At 38.2% G+C, this 14612-nt stretch overlaps 1 long non-coding RNA gene across 1 annotated transcript in view; it reads right to left on the reverse strand.

Moving 5' to 3' along the window:
- LOC140336262 (uncharacterized) overlaps positions 1-8929 on the reverse strand; it is a 15689-nt gene extending 6760 nt beyond the window's left edge. Inside the window, exon 1 of the long non-coding RNA XR_011921856.1 lies at positions 8657-8929. This is a non-coding gene — a long non-coding RNA (uncharacterized lncRNA). The remainder of the gene's footprint in view (positions 1-8656) is intronic.
- Positions 8930-14612: the final 5683 nt, after the last annotated feature.

Raw genomic sequence — 14612 nt, forward strand, 5'->3', positions numbered from 1 at the left:
CGGTAGTACTATTTGACATGCAATGGCAATGTCTCTTTTGTCAAATACCAAACTCCCTGGCTCCTGGTGGCTTTTGTATCTGCACATCACATGCATATTGTAGCTTAGAGCTTGTCTCTGTGCAACATTGCCTTACACAGATGAAACCGCTTAAACCGAAACCGTGGCCTTGGACTACCAAGGATATAATTCTCCAAGAGGGCTTGGGGGCCTAGATTCCTTACCCATTCATGATTTAAAAAACCTTATTTATAAAATTATAAGGAGTAGCAATAAAAGATCTTAGTTGAATGTTTAGTTAGAAAAGTTATGTGTTCCAAAATACATTGCTTTGTCAAACTCTGTGGTGGGAAGAATACCAATGTAAGCATATCCGCTTTAATTAGCACTGATATCAATATGTCCCCAAAGTGGACAACACTTTCCAAGGACTGCTCCTGCTGAGTAGGAAAACTTTGAGAAAAAAAGTTGAGAGTAGGATAGAAGTGATCCCACTGATGATTGGAAATTTGTTCTTTTTAGGCACTAGGCCTAAAATATGATGGTTGCCCACAGGTACATGTGTTTTGGCTACCAGCATCCTTTGGCTTTAAATAGATATTCACAGTATCTATACATGGGTGAAAAAGATGTCTCCTCATAGATGCTTTAAAAATTCAAATTGCATCCCTTTGTTCCAGATAGGTGAGGCCTCTCATATATGAAACAATGCTGGCAGCAATCAGCTGGAGTATGTTTGTATTGTAAATAATGCCATATTGCATTAAACATTTTGCATTAAATGGGAGTTACCTGAAGTCTGAAATTTGCTGCTCCTCTCCATTACCTTACTGCCAAATGTTAGGATTGTCTTAAACTAGAATAGCAGAAAACACAATTCTACTACCCCTTATTTGCACTGCGTAAAACTGGCTTAGAGTCTCCATACTAACCCTCTCCAGAGGCTTTAGTGGTAAATATGTTGTGCTGCAGGTTGATAACAGGTCGCAGTCACCTAGTGTGGTGAGACTGTATAGAGACTTCAAGGCAAGTGGATTCAGCAGTGGAGAAGAAGGCAGATCCATTGGGGTGCAAAGGATTGAAAAGAGGGCAAAGTCATTAAGGAAAGGCAAATGTCATTTATGGACACAACTGGGAATGCTAAGCCTGACACCCAAAGCTACCTACCTTCTGTATATGCAGAACAGGATAAAATAAGGTCTGTAATTTGTAGTTATAAACAATTTTTCTGACCTTGGGGTACATTTGTTGCAAAGCCCACTCCTGGGAAGCCTGGAAACTGTCCTAAATGTTTTTGTACATAATCTTTCTCACTGTAGAATGATGAACTTCAAATTGTTTGTACATTGCCTTGTAACACTGATAGATTGGCGGTAACAATTGCCTCTCCAAGATCAGTGTTAATATTTTTCCTCTTTGGCAATATTCTAAAACATACCTGAATGCTCCAGATGTCCCAAAAACAGCTTTTATTGAGGTGGCCAGACTTGCTGTTGATCAAATATTTAAGTGCATATGATTAGCAGCACCTGGCTGCTACTTACCCTCTGATTTCCTATGGAAGGGTGTACCTAATATTTTACACAGTGCTGCTGCATTTTGCCTTAGTCTTTGTCATAAAATAGTCACACTGTTTATTATGGCATATGTTGTTGATCTTAGGGTGTAGTTATGTATTTATAACACATGCTAAGGACAAGATTTTTTTTGTTATGATAAGTAAAACCTTAGAAATAGAAGAGAGTGTACTTTGTTTTTCACATGACTAAATAACATGGGCCCCACTGATTCCAGCACCAGATAGCAGATTTAAAGTAGGCCTCCACATTTTATTAGAATCAGTTGCAATCCAAGGGAGGCAATGATCAATAAACACTTTTCATTTAATATACTGTACTGTAACTATCAACATGTTTTGAGGACAGCCAGTCCCCTTCATCAGAATAATAAGTTTCTGCAAAGTTAAAATTGTGCATACATGTTTTTTTTTACCTTTTTATACAGCAAAAGAAACGTCAGTCAAATCTTCCCAATATGCATGCTGGATGTCACCTGGATTACAATGTAAGTTCTACTTGCTAACCTTGAAGCTACGTACACACGTCCAATGGTTCTCGCCTGATAATCAGCTCAGATCGGATGAGAATCTGGCCTGTGTACAGCGCCCGTTGTCCATCGTCCGAACGACCGTCCTGGTGGATCCACGGATGATGGACGACGAACGATCGTAATGCAAGGGAAGGGGAAGATGGCTCAGCAGGGTACCGCTCCGTCGTTCTCCCCTCTTCGTTGGGCAGAATGGTGCTGTATATACAGCACTCATTCATGCATCGTGAAGTTATTAGTTGTTGGAAAGGATTGTGAAAGATCCTTTCCAATGACAATAATTGCACGTGTGTATGCAGTTTAGGACTAATTTAATCTTGTTTAAGTGAATCCATATATACGTTCATAAGCTGCCTAATAATACTCATTTTGTAGATAAGTACATATGAGAACCCACTAACATTATGTATTAAGTTTCTAATATCTACTCTATACTGTGAGAAACCAAGTTCCACTCTTCTTTTCTGGCTTTAGTGACATGGATGAGCTGTTGGTAGAACTATCTTTCAGTACCTTAGCACTAGTTGCTGGCTTTAATGCTCAAAAACTCCAATATTTTTTTATTGTATACAGGGGTCATCTGGGGTACCCTACACCCCAGGGCATATTCTCTTGTGCATAGTATAATATGGTTATATGGTATATGGTTTCTGCACACTGGTCCTAATAATTGGCCATGATAGGCAATATTTGGTTTTAATGCACTAAAAATTGGGATAGTTGGAGCCTACTTTTATTGATTTGATTGACATGAAAAGTATAGAGTTTTCCTTTGTCCTCAATCTCCATGTTTACCAATATGCTCTCAACAATTTACCTTACCTTATCTTTTGTCTTGAATACTCTGGAAATAACATAGGCTCCAAATGCTTACACTGACTTTCCATACTCCTTATATAGCTTTAATTCCAAGGTTGATGAATCATTTTTGGTAATACTCTTCTCAGGGCCAGGTTTCACCCCATCCAAATACTGCTCCTTCCTTTTGCAGTAAGCACATCCTGGACTTTTATACTATAAACATCCTTTTCTCAAGTGTAGAAAACTGCATCTAGGTAGTCTTTTTTTTTTTTTTTTTACCTATTTAACATGTTTTAACCTCCCGGGCTGTTCATTTCTGTCTGGGTTTATATGTCTTTCATGAAAATTTATTTTACAGTATTATATAATAACATAAATAACTAACAAATAATAAATAAATAAATAACAGTATGAGTATAATAAAGTTTGAAACGCAAAATCATGTCAAAATAATAAATTAAATACATTGGGAAAAAAAAACTTTGCCATGATTTTGTGTTTCAGACGTTATTGTACTCATACTATTATATTTTACTGTAAAATACATTTTCATGAAAGACAAAGGACGGATTTTAGACATATACATGCAGTGTAATGGATTTGAGTATAGGTATTTTGTATTGAATGCAATACAAAATAATCTGAAATCCCCACCGTGCCCCTAGCGTTGGTCGCATGCAAGACGTCATTCGGAACTCCCTGCGGAAGGCCAGAACAGTAGCTGGGGGACCGATCTGACGCGGCCCGAGGATGGGATCGGATGGGCAGGACACTGGAGGACGCTGGTGGGACCAAGTTAGTCTTTACCTATTATTTTTTTAGGTACCCCGAGTGTGGCTCAGGGTTACCGCTATCAGCTGGGTTTTTTTACTGCCCAGGAGATTAACACATCAGAGAGATGGCTTCAGTTGCTAGGTTTTGCAGGTATTCGTGTGATTTAGCCCAACCAAACATAGGACTATATTAGGCATTGGTTTCCCTTCTCTTTTACTGGGAGTTCCCTTGAACATTTCCAGAGGTCTGTTGTATCCACTAAATGAATGAGATTTTTGTATTCACTATCACATACATAAAGAGGTCATTGGGGACAAAGGTCCCGTCCCTCTGTTTTGGTTTGATAGTCTTGCCATTGCCTGTGTTTATTTGATTGTTTAAATGTATTACCTTTTATAGTGCTACTAATTAGTAATTTATTCCTCTGGATAATGGTATAAGTTATGATAAATGCCTTTTGTCTTCTTCCCAGGGAAAATGAATTTATATTGAAATGAGAAGGTATAATTTCAGGTATTGCCTTTTTCCATTGACCTAGAGTAAGGACATACCACAACCACCAGCAACAACCAGTGTTTTCCTAATACCAACTAGTCTAATTACTTCCACTGACACAAAAAAATATTTCCTAACTGATATTTTCCCTCAGGTGGAAAACCACTTGTTACAATAATAACTGCTCATACTTATGTGGTCAGGTGGAAAACAAAGAAGAGGATGATTGGAAACACATACATAGGTTGGAATTGCCAAGTGAAACTAGGACTTGGACTAGGAATTATTGTGCTGGCATCTCCTCATTTTGTGGTGCTGAACATCCGTCCCACACGATGTCACAGCCTGAAAACAATTACGCATTTCATTGCGCTTGTTTCTGTCAGACAGGCCCTGGCCACAGTCACATGATGTCCTTGGCAGCCTCCGATAAACAAAGGAAGTTTTTCACAGGGCTGAATATTAGCACTTGTTTATCAGTATTTTTCTTCAATATCTATTAACTCATGCAATGCTAAATAACTATTACATTTTAAAAGAGGGTGGTAGTAGTGGGTAAAGAACCCCTTGTCCAGAACACCCTTTTTTGTGATAATTATGATTTTAGGCACTTTTTTATTGAACTTTATGCCTTGTATTGCTAATCAACACTGATTTTACATTTTTGAAAAGTGTAAGAGGTTGGCTTGTGTGCTAAAAGTCATGTGGACTAATTCAACAAAGCATTACCACCTTATTTGTCTTACTGTTATATTGTTATTATAAGTGTAACAATATTGCTTTGCCTAATTAACTACATGATTTACCTGGAGTTTTTTATTTAAATAAAGTAGCATATCATGTTTCTTTTTACTTTTTACTAGATGTATTTAAAAGATGATCACACTCTTTAAAACATTACAACACTCTTACTGTTCATAACTGTAGTGTTCTACAAAGATCAATTTTACGTGAAGTAAAAATAATGTTTGAGGAGATAAAACAATAATACATGAGAAATATAGTGCAGTGAAAGTATCAAAAGTTGCTGGAACGTCAAAAATTTAGGGTGTAGTTATGTAGAGAAATAATATTTTCCCAAGCTCACTGGCCCTAGTTAGGAAGCTTGAACAACAGGTACAATTACCTGTACCCAAAAAAAAAAGACAAGCATAAAGCTACTTGACATAACAGGCCAAAAAACAATTGAAGAAAATAGATAGTGAATACCCAAGGGTTCACGTGGTTGCCAAGCCTAGAACATCACATTTGATATTGAATGAAAGAGAAGAAGAAGAAGAAGAGGCTTTGTTGTGGCAACACTTAGGTTCAAACGTGTTTTACTAATTTGTGGATAATTCCTAATATCCTGTGCTATACATAGGTCATCTGTGCTAAGAACATTGTGATAAACATGTATTACAATACTAATTATTGTCTCTTTAGCCCAATGTGTTTCGCCACCTGGCTTTTTCAGGGGATTGGTTGGAGACCTATACTAAACAGTATAATAAGAGATTCTTGGCCATAGCTTCTCAACTTTTATTCAATATCTCTATAGTCTACCGCAAACTCGACTGTTTATTAACAGTACCCTGTCCTCCCCAGTAGAGATGAGCAGAGGTACCCCCCAGGGATGCCCACTTTTGCCACTGCTGTTTGGCGTGTGGCGCCACGGTTGTGGCGTGTTGTTAAGACACAACTACACAAATGGTCCTCATTTACTCTCTCCTATCTGGGCAGAGTGAGCCTAATTAGGATGATTTTGTTCCCTAAGCTTTTGTACACCATTCAAATGTTATCAATCCTGCTTCGCCAACCAGATCTCAAAGAATTATATAGATAATTTGTTTTTTTTTTGTTTGGGGAAGCAAGAGAGCATGGGTAAGCATGCATATTATGCACCAATTTGTTAAGAATGGAGAGCTAAATTTCCCCGATGTAGAATTATATATTTGGGTTGCTCTTAGATATCTTAGGGATTGGCTACATGATACAAATGATTATGCTGACACGCTTTTGGAGCAGCAATTGTTCCCGATATGCGCCCTTAAATATATGCTTTCATCTGCACAGGGAGCTGCTCCCAGCCAAGGTGATAACAAACCCACTTTTATACTCAGGCTGGCAAGCGTGGCACAAGATAAGGGGATTTTTCCAACTAAATAGTCACTCTACCCTTCACCTTCCAATAGTGCATAACCCAGATTTACCATTGGTAATCCAGGGTAGATCGGATGAGGAGAGACCGGTGATACGACAACTGACGGTTAAATCTTTCACTAACCAAGAAGCTCATTACCTACGCAGCTGCAGTGTCTCTTTTATGGAAAGGGAGGTTTTTCATACCATCAAATCTGCTCCTTTGTCTCCACAAAAACACAGAGATTTCTGGATAAAGATTAGACCAATGCTCTGGATAAATTGTTATTTAGGCCCAGAGAAACGGTGTTCAAATTTTTTCATGGTGCCCATGTTTCTCAACACTGCTCCTAACGTATGGGTTTGAGTGAGACGCCTCACTGCATGAAATGTGGTGCAGCTGATTTATTTCACATGTTCTGGGGCTGTCCTCTAGTTAAAAGATTTTGGAGGTTGGTGGTGCGGTTTGCACTGAACCACCTGGTAACATACCTCCCGCTTACTCCTACCTAAGATCTTACTGGAGTTTTGTCTGAACAGGTCTGGGTGGCCAGAGGATGTAGCAGACTCCTCGCAATTATATCAATGGTGGCCAAGAAGGCGATTTTACATAAATGGATAAATGCAGACCCCCCTACTTTGCATTTAATTTTGGTAAAGCTTAGACATGTCTTCCAAATGGACTAGATAGAAGCCTTAATTCACAAAGACACAACATTCCTTTGAGCTATGGGAGTCTTATATAAATATGCTACCACTGGGTACTAAACGGTAAATAATATCCATGTTTGAGCAAACTTCATGGTGTGTCACCAGGCTATTGGACAATGACCCACCTGTGGTCTTGTAATACGTTTCAGGCATAATTAATATGGTTTCCTAATGTATCCTCTTATGTAAGACTTTGTTTACCTGAACATAATTGCACGATAATTGTGAAGTAATGTTGAGTTAATGTCTGTATCTCAGTATTGTTAATTTGTTCGTATATGGTATGCTGATTCACCTGTGTTGATATTTTCTGTTATGTTGTAATTGATGGTTTACAAATTCCTCTGTTGTTTGTTTGAAAAATAAATAAAATATTTAAAAATCAAAAATAAGAGATTCAGGGAACCCGGTTAAAAAGGAGGACAGGATAAAGCATATTCAGAGTATGTGTGCCATATACAGTTCATTAGTGTACAAAATAGTACACTGCAAAACCAATCCAAATCTAAAGTACCTATAATAGTCCATTATCAAAATGTATTACATCTATGATGACCTTTTTCAAAGTCAAATCTGGCATTGAATCCGTTATAATCCATTAGCAAGTTATAGTAGGGGGTTATCAACTGTAATACATCAGTAATGACATTTTTAAACAAAGCATCAAGTCTATCATAATCCATTAGCAAGTTTATTGACAAAGTAAGTAATTCTAAAGAAAAAGATTCATACAGTACAATACATGTTCAAAACTGTGATAATAATATGGTTGCAATTATATTGAAAAATGAGATTACTTCTTAGTTGGTATTCAGGTGAGTGGTGAGCGTGAAGAATGAAAGCAATAATAGAGTTAAAAAGATATGTGTGATGGTTGGATAGTGGTAAAAGGATCTCTAAAAGAATATATAAATTATTAGCAAAGGTAGGTTTGTGTTGTATAATAAATTAATCCTAAATTTACCATTCCCATTAGGGGCTTAGGTACTTACAAATGGTGAAAGTGGAGAGCGTTAAATTCAACTGATTTTTTTAGCTCTTTATTCTAAGTATATATGTTATGGACCTAGGTAGTAGTTGGTCCAGATGTGCGTACTAGCTCTATATGTCTAAAAGATTGAAGCTTTAATTATGTAGTAGTTAAATCAGGTCCAGTATACTAAGGTGTATTTTTTTTTATTGCAACAACCTATTAAGTACTTACAGTTATGATATTGAAGGAAAAAGCTGGGTGTTCAGAGCTTATAATCAATATTATTAATTGATAGGAGAAAAGAGGATAAAGAGTAGGCTTTATAATATGAAAGAACCACAAAGGAAATTAATAAAAAAATACTAATATCTCATAAGTACGAGGCAAGAGTTTGCTGAGCTAATTACATAGTTACATAATAACTATACATTTCTAAAGCTGAGCATGCCTATTTACATCATGAATTAGTTTACATGAATAAAGACAATGATGTGTGATCATAACGTATGATCATAAAGTACCATGTCATCAGTACAAAAAAAGTCCTAACAATCAGATCCTTTTCACAAATGAACACATGACAAAACAAGCAAAACCTGTTAGATTTTGAGCAGTATGTTACTGAAAAAGTATTCCTCTACTACTGTTTATTTGAAGGCATGCAAGGATTCTTACCTTAAAAAGTTTTAATTTCTCCATTGTGATTCATCACTTGCTTTCTACAGGACTTTACACTAGTCATCTTGGTATTACACATCTTTCCTCTCAAGGGTGGACATACCAGGTATGCAGATGCACATGTTTCTTCTGAGATTTAGGTGGTCCAATACTGATAGATTTGCATTGTTAATGTTTGAACAAACCAATCCCTATTCAAAAATGCCTAAGAACCATCATCTATAAAACTACAGATTATATTATTCTTTTCTTCACAGGATAAAAACTCCAGCTTTTTTCCGGATTTCACAAACATTAGTCAGATAGTAAGTAACATGCAGATAGTAAGTTGTGAAATAGATATTTTCCAATCTGCCGAGTGCAAAGTCAATAATATAATAGTAGTTTAAACTAGTTTACAAAAAATAATGCCTAGGGTACACTCAAGAGGAAAAAAATGACACAAACTGGAGTTAGTGAGATAAAATAGGTCACAAACGTTACTGTTGGTTGGATAAAAAAAAGCCAAAATTGTTTGACTTTAGGCTAAAAAAGGTTCAAGTTAGTGGTGTTGGGGGAGGGGGGAGAGTAAAATAGGTGCCAATCACTGGTATCAGACATCAAAACTGAAAACTGAATAGCACAATGAATGTGCTCCTGTTCCCTCTACTGTGTCAGTCTAATATACTGACACAATAACATATTTAATTATTGCATGCATTCACGGGGTCAGTGCAGAGCTATTGGTTATGGAATGAGCAACACAGTACTAAAGAGGATTAGAGAAAAGGATTAGGTTCCGCAAAACATATTGTTTTTCATTACATTTTGTTTTTAATAGGAGTGAGATCAAAGTATCAAACTGATATGAAATCAAAATTCATCTTTGCTGTTAAAATATGTTTGATTTCAGCTATTTACTTTCCTTTCTTTCATATACCTAGTTTCAGGATCAAGTGTGGGTATTACTAAGCAGACTGATCCTGATCCTGATAAATAGGAATTAGCATTCATTGTTTTGCATTTATTGTTGTAATTGTTAGATGTATTACCAAACAAACTATATATTGTTTAATGGGAGTCTACTTTAGGTAGCACAGTGTACTCAGTTCATGTGATATAGTACATTTATTTAAATATAAATATGATATTCTCATAATAGATTCATATCTCAAAATACGAGGGGGATCTGAGAAGTTCCTGGCTTTGCCCCCTTCCAGATGAAATAAAAAAATGAGTGTGGGGGCATATGACAGCCTAATATCTTAGTATGTACCTGTGCAAATATCAGGTCTCTGCCATTCTTACAACTGTTTTTTCTTTTAGTGAGAAGCCGTAATGGCAGAGGCACAAGCAAGTTTTCAGCGACATGCATGTTTCATACTGTCTAGGGGGAATACATTTGGGGGAGTCAGAAATGGAAAAGGATCTGGGGGTTCTGGTAGATCATAGACTTAATAACAGCATGCAATATCTAAAGCTAGTAAAGTACTTTCTTGTATTAAAAGAGGAATAGACTACAAAGATGGAGACATTATCCTACCCTTGTACAAAGCATTGGTCAGACCACATCTGGAATATGCAGTCCAATATTGGGCACCAGTTCACAGAAAAGACATTGTTAAATTGGAGAGAGTGCAGGGAAGGGCAACTAAACAAAAATAAGGAATGGAGGAGCTCCGCTATGAGGAGAGATTAGCTGAACTGAATCTATTCTCCCTTGAGAGGAGACGTATAAGGGGGGATTTGATCACCCTGTATAAATATATAAATGGTCCATATAGAGAACTCTCTTCCCCATTATTCACTTTGAGATCATTACAAAGAACAAGATGGCGCTCTTTGCGACTGGAGAAAAAGAAGTTTAATCCAGATGTAAGGGCTGTAAAAGTGTGGAATCGGCTCCGTCAGGAAGTAGTTTCAGCAACTACTATAGATTGATTTAAGAAAAAGCTGGATGATTTCCTAGAAGCACAAAATATAACTGGGTATTAAGGCTTTCAAGTAAAGTTAACAGTGACTGCTGATCCAGGGAACATCCGATTGCCTCATGGGATCAGGAAGAAATTTTTTTCCCCTGTTGAAGCAAATTGTACCAGGGTTTTTTTTGCCTTCCTCTGGACCAACTATGTCTTATAGTGTTTTATATTTGGGATATGTTTATTTCCCCAGTGGTTGAACTTGATGGACTTATGTCTTTTTTCAACCTAACCTACTATGTAACTATGTAGCTATGGAGTGGGTGCCGAAGGTAATGCATGCAAAGTCGTTTCGGCCCATTTTGAAGCTGCACAGGGCTTTTTGGCTAGGTTAGTGACTGAGGATGAAACCTGACTCCACATCTATGATCCTGAAACCATGGAACAGTCAAAGGAATGGCGCCACAGCGGGTCCCTGCGGCCAAAGAAGTTCCGAACCCAGAAGTCTGCCAAAAAAATCATGGCATCTGTTTTCTGGGACAAAGACACTATTCTGTTGGTGGACTTCCTACCTCAGGGCTCTAGTATCACCCAACAGTATCATGCTTACCTCCTGGATCAGCTGACGGAGAGGAAACGCCACGGAAAGTTGACCAAAGGGATCCTTTTTTTGCAGGACAATGCACCCGTGTACACGTCCAGGGTTGTACTGCCAAATTGAACACCCTGGGTTTCCAATTGGTCCACCATTCCCCCTCCTCACCTGACCTGGCCCCTTTGGACTATTATCTGTTCCCAAATTTGAAGAAACACCTGAAGGGGCAATGTTTTGAGGACATTTCTGACGTCAAAGATGCTGCTGAGGGCTGGTTTGTGGCCCAACCAATGGATTTTTATTTGAACAATCTAGAAAAGCTGCAACTACGCTGTACCAAGTGCATCAGTCTCAGGGGGGAAAATGTTTAATAAATGTATTATTTCATAACTCTGGCTCTCTTCTTTCTGGGCAAAGCCAGGAACTTCTCAGCACCCCCTTGTATAGTAACTTCATAACTGGCTTGGAAGGTACATAACTTTGTTTTTCAATGTCTAAATATGAACTGCACATCAATGTTTCTTTAGCTGTGAAAAAAAATGACTGTTGCTCAGTTCTGGGATGATTTATAAAGGTGCTTTTTACGAAGTACAAAAAAAATGTTTACATAACCACAGATTATTGCTGGCAATTGTTCTATAGCAAAGTAATATAGAGTGGAATACAAACCTTCAGGGATTTGTTTAAAAATTAGTGTATGCAAACATTACATGTAGTGTTAGCTTGAGTAGTGTTTGCTGAAAACCAAACAATCTACTGTAGACAATTTTTGTAACATGGCCTGCAGCAATCATTGGCATTTATTTAAAAAATAAAGAATAAAGATATAATCAACCCATCACATTTCTGGGTCTTCCCATGAAATAACTTTTGGTTTTATGGAATAGATGACAGAGTATTTATAGCCAAACCCTTTTTTAGGTAAAGGGGGTTTAACCCTGGTCAGGTTTTTATCACTGTCTGTGCCACTGTGACCCGGTCTTTCAATAATAATGTATCAACAGCTGGATGCTATTTGAACAAAATTTGAAAAAACGTATAACTTATTTACCAGCTTAGCCTCCCCAACCTGTTAACTGGGCTTCTCGAACAATTAATGTTTTGTGGAATTCACAAAGACACAGGTAGGCCAATTACTTATTGTACTAAGTAATTAGCTATCACTATATTCTGGTAAGGGGAACCACACAACATGCACAACAGATAAACCTCAGGGTATGTTTGGGAACATCTGCTCAGCATCTATAGAAGACATTGATATTTACTAGGATATTTTTTTACTGAACTGTGATGTGAGGCATTTGTTTTGTTTACATAGCACTGGAAATGATAAATCAACCATAGGTAATGCTATTTGATTGCTTTTAAAGTAAATATTCTAGATGTCTACAGCCTTTCGATTTATACATTTTATTGGTGAATTGGACCTTTCAATATTACATGACCCATGTCAGTAGTTAAAGCAGTCCTGATCAGCTCACTACCTAGCTGAATATACTTACCTAGCATTTTGGAGCCCCTCTACTTAAACTACCTAGGTCAGTGTTTCCCAACCAGAGTTCTGTGGACTCCTAGTTTTTTTTACCAGATGTTGCTAGGTGTCCCTTAAGCAAAGAGCAATTTGTAATTTTCAGGTAAATTTAACAAGTACCAATGAACTTGGTAAGGGTAACATTCTTCCCACTGGCCAGCAACGTAGGAGGCATTCTTCCCACTGACCACCACACTAATACTGTGAGTTGTGGATTTAGTAATTATGCGAGGGGTCCCCTGAATATCTGAAGGTTATTTCAAGGTTTTCCTCATGTTAAAAAGGCCAAGTATCATTGGTCTAGACCAGGGGTCGGCAAACTCTGGCCTTTAGGCCAGGTACGGCCTAGCCGGTAGATGGTTCCGGCCTAACGCCCCCTGACCGATCCGGCCTAATCCTTATGTTAAACAGGCCAAGAATCATTGGTCTAGACCAGGGGTCAGCAAACTCCAGCCTTTAGGCCAGGTACAGCCTAGCCGGTAGTTCGTTCCGGCCTAACGTCCCCTGGCCGATCCAGCCTAATCCCCATGTTAAAAAGGCCAAGAATCATTGGTCTAGACCAGGGGTCAGCAAACTCCGGCCTTTAGGCAAGGTACGGCATAGCCGGTAGTTCGTTCTGGCCAAACCCCCCCTGGCCGATCCGGCCTAATGCCGGCCGGCAACTCGCGGAGCCTCAGGTTGCTGGCTGGATCTGCCAGGGGGCGTTAGGAACTACCAAAACCGTAGCCGCAGGAGCTCCGGTGCCACCTCCTTGCTGTTGCTCCTCTATTTACCTGCGGCCGGCATTGATACTTCTGCCTCCGCACTAAATGGGGAAAGCTCCCTGAAGGTAAATCACTCTCCTCTGCAATGCATACGGAGGAGAAGGATTTCACTTCAGGGGGCATTCACTGGTGGTGGGCGGAGCCATTGGAGTGTGGCTCAGAGTCCGGCCTAGTGTGCTTCTGCCCACCCCTGAAATGGCCATATAAGTTTGCCGACCCCTACCCTAGACTATAAATCCCTTTCACACCTACTCATTCTGATGTTTTGTGGTAATTCACAAAACATGTAGATCTACTTTATGAACATGTAATTGATTTAATGTCCATATTCCGGGCAAAACGGAACATAAAGTGAACATGTCATGACAGAAATATGTAAATTGGCATTGCCTAACTCAAGTTCCTAAAAAGGCCAGTTAACTGGTTTCCTGATGCACCAATACTTGTCTCCACCGAATCATTATTTCAACTATGTACATTGTTCAAATGTGAATGGCTCTTTCATGATCATTTTCAGTGATTGGGGTACAGACTGAGCTGTTAGTTCTATGGAGAGGAGGAGAAGAGGGAGGCACCCCGCTGTATTCTCCTTAAGGAATTGACAGCGGTGATCACCAGTTCAATCCTCCACCATGAATGATACACATGGTAGATTGTAAAGGTCTCAGTTGATAAATGTCTAGCTTGTACATAAAAAATAATACATTTTATTAAATTTTTGTATTAATATAACAAATATAAAAAATGCATAAAAACATTATTGTTTTGCTTTGTTATTGGAACAAAATTCCCACATATACAAACAAGTTAATATCCAAAATATTATTCAATGCTTTACACAGGTCAAGTCTGCTTCATCAGGACACATTGGGACTTACAAACATATATACAGTCAAATCAATGTTTGAGTTTATTTAACAATAAGATTGTCTTTTACACATACCAACAACAGGATCACCCAATATCTCGTCCAGGACCCTTCCTCAAAATTGGCAATAGGGAGACAAAAGGGGAGAAGCGTAGGAAAAACAGCACAGCTACAGAGTCTCAATCAAATGTAAAAAGTCCTTATCAAATAAATTCCACTAAACATTACAGAAATCTACTTCAATTCCACATTGAAAATGTTCATGGTACTATTACTTTTTAAAAACTAGAGACCAAT

This window comes from Pyxicephalus adspersus, chromosome 8 (assembly GCF_032062135.1).
Source record: "Pyxicephalus adspersus chromosome 8, UCB_Pads_2.0, whole genome shotgun sequence".
In the NCBI taxonomy this organism is placed as follows: Eukaryota; Metazoa; Chordata; class Amphibia; order Anura; family Pyxicephalidae; genus Pyxicephalus; species Pyxicephalus adspersus.